Source organism: Musa acuminata, chromosome BXJ2-2 (assembly GCF_036884655.1).
Source record: "Musa acuminata AAA Group cultivar baxijiao chromosome BXJ2-2, Cavendish_Baxijiao_AAA, whole genome shotgun sequence".
Lineage (NCBI taxonomy): Eukaryota > Viridiplantae > Streptophyta > Magnoliopsida > Zingiberales > Musaceae > Musa > Musa acuminata.
Genome location: NC_088339.1, coordinates 15,957,348 through 15,960,616, shown reverse-complemented (window position 1 = coordinate 15,960,616; position 3,269 = coordinate 15,957,348). Strand labels below are relative to the sequence as shown.

At 34.0% G+C, this 3,269-nt stretch overlaps 1 pseudogene; it reads left to right on the top strand.

Moving 5' to 3' along the window:
* The first annotated feature begins 714 nt into the window (after positions 1-714).
* On the top strand, positions 715-804 carry LOC135606332 (U6 spliceosomal RNA; annotated as a pseudogene).
* Positions 805-3,269: the final 2,465 nt, after the last annotated feature.

The window sequence follows — 3,269 nt, the reverse complement described above, 5'->3', positions numbered from 1 at the left end:
GTCGGGGATGGGTGGATGTTGAAGATAGATAGGGAGATGTCATGTGCTTCCATGTGCGACCCTCTCCGCCCCCGCCCTCCTAACCATAATAACAGCTAAGCAAGAAAGAGGCAACACCATCACTACCCCCTCTCTCATGGCTGTGCTTTCCCTCTCTCCCATGCGCCTCCTCAACAAAAGCTGGTCATGTTGTCTTCGTCATTCCCTAATAATGGTCCAACTCACACTATCACTATCACTAACTACATGTTTATACTACCTAAATGAAAAAAAAACTATTCCATGCAAATGATCATCTAATGTCACAGTAGATCATCTTATAGTACCGAAAAATAGTTGAACAAATAGGCGTGGTTAGTGTCATGCTAAATTAAAATTATATATATTTGCTGCAAACACAATTTAAAATGTGAAATATACATCAAATTCGGAGCAATGATTGGGTTGATTTAATGAATGTGGTTAGAAGAAACGTTATGTCACAAAGCACATGCATTGTTAGGAATCCTTAGGCATGGCTTAATTCAATGGCCAGTGAGAGGGTGGACCTACCTTATTAAGTATCTTGTTATGAGTGCATAATTAGTTTAGTTGATGTTACCTGATTGTGAGGGCACTTTGTGGGGTCATTAATGTAATGTGACTGATAGATTGATTCCCTCACTAAGAGCTATAAGATTTGGACTAAAGATATCGCCCATGTTTTTTTTTTTTTATCTCTTCAAAGTCGTATGATAAAATTGAAATGATATAGAGAAGATTAGCATGACTCATGTATAAGGATGGAAAACATAATTTTTTTTTTTGCTTTAATCCATACATATATATGTTTTTCTAAAACCAAGGACAGGAGTCATTGATATTGCACAAAGTTATGACTTCGTTTCGCAATTATATATTTATATCTATTTGGTTTTTTCTTTTTCACAAACAATTAAGTTTAGAAAATTCTAGTATGCTTTACACGAATACAAAATGGGAAGAAAAATGATCCAGTCCTATTAAAATAGACATGTTCACTTTGCAATCAAATACTCATCATGATTGCAATAGAGCAACCATTCCATCATATACCAAGATTCAAGCTCCAAAACTATTTATCTTCTTTTTATATTAAATATGTTTTGAGTTAATCAGCAACATGAAAGTATCAAAGCAAGTTGTTCTTTCGATCGTGTCCATATAACAAGCTTTGGATATCAGAAACAACAGCTCGAATGACCAATTGCAATAGACCAAATCATACCCTCACTTGTCTGTGATGCTTAATTTGATGAACACAATTGGGTTGAAATAAGCATTTAAGCAGTTTTCATGTGTTTTTAGAAGCCATAAGTTAACTTGGGTCCAATTTTAATATGATTCAGACCTCAATCTTCGAAATAAGATTATTGTTCCACTCTTTCTATATTTAATAAATATGAGAGTAGAGAGAGATGGCATCATAAACAAATTTGCATGATTAATTTTTGAGATAGGTAGAAGTGGTTGTGAGTAGATCTTATGACATGAAACTTACTTAATAGAAGATAATTAATAGCAATATCACCCATAGTGAAAGCTAATCTATTTCATGCCAATTAGCAATTTAACATTTGTGATCACAAGATGGCGTTCTATAAATCATTGATAAGTTGTAAACATATGAAAAATTCTATCTTGTTGACAACTCAGATAAATTTCCAAGGAAAAAGATAAAAGAGGGTTACATAAAACCACAACCCCCTTCTGTGTAGTCTAAAATGATGTTGGTCCTAATTGTTGCCATCATTTAGTCTAAATCAACATTGGCCTCGTTAAGACTCCAAAGTATCAACTTTGTGCAATCTTGCCCATCAATATTTTCATCATATTCATGTCAACAATTACTTACAATCCCTTAATCCTCAATTTCTAGTTGTAATTGTGAACAGCCCATGTTCCAAAATCAGCTTAATCTTCCCTTAAGAACATGTAATAAAAGTCATTCAATCTTGAAATATTAACGTACATATATACTGCATTCTCTACATGTTATTCTCATAATAAATAGCATTCATATTATTGTTAGAATTGGCAGTTCAACAACAAATATTTCATGGTGTGGTTAAAGCTCCAAAAGACAAGAAACCTAAGTGAATGTTAAATGACCATAACTCCAATAAACTAAAGAGGTTATTGCTTGTAACAAAATAATTGGCCATGCTTATTATTAAACGAAGGCTTATGCATGCATATACACATATGTGATGACCAAACTAGCATTCTCTTATATCCTAAAACCCTAGAATATATCTAAGTTTTCTATGCTTATTATAGAATGATAAAGGACTGCTACATGGATACTTACTTAGTTGTCTTGAAGCTATTGAAGAATGATGCATGCATATCCAGTTGACTGAAGCTAATTAATATATACAGTCCAACTGGTATCCTCCTGTAATATAACCCAATGTTATTCTAAAATCATAGTTTTTAGTTGTTCAAAATAAATATATGAAGAACATATTTATAGAACTTCGACCGAATGAAAAGAGTTAAAAAAATAAAATAACAATGAATGCATATATAATTGTCTTAAAGATGATATACACCACATATGATCTATGCTTATTACTGTTGAATGAAAATAGTTAAAATGAAGATCGAAAATTGCATATCTACTGGCATTCTCCTATGTGTTCTAAGACCCTAGATCATAGTTATTTCAAAACATGGAAATAATACAGTTCCAACCTTGCAATTTGGCTGAAGAAAGAACATCACACTGAGCTAAAGTGAACTAGTGATCTCCACCCCTATAGAAATGGGTGTGATGCCTATGAGACTTGTTGTTCCTGAATGCGCAACATCCAACCGAGTAGATGACTGATGGGGATATAAACAGGAATAACCTTTGTATAGGAACAAATACTAGAAGACCAAAATACACAGCGGAATAAAATGGAAACACAATCAAACAGAACACCAAGATATACGTGGAAAACCCCTTCAATGTGAAGGGTAAAAACCACGGGGCAAACTAGAGATAATCCACTATGAGAATAATGAATATACAAATCTCAATCTCTTGCCCAAAACCCAAGCAACAACCACAAGAGAATAACTGGGATACAAGGATCACGTTACTGCCCACAATATCTAAAACCTCCCAAGTAATCACAGCAAGAGCCTACTGTAGATTTGATCTAACCTGAGATGAGAACACTGCTAGATGATTGTGAACAGTCTCTCTGCGTTGTCCTTGTCTTCTTCCCTTTCTTTCTCTTCCTCTTCTGCCTTGTTCTCCT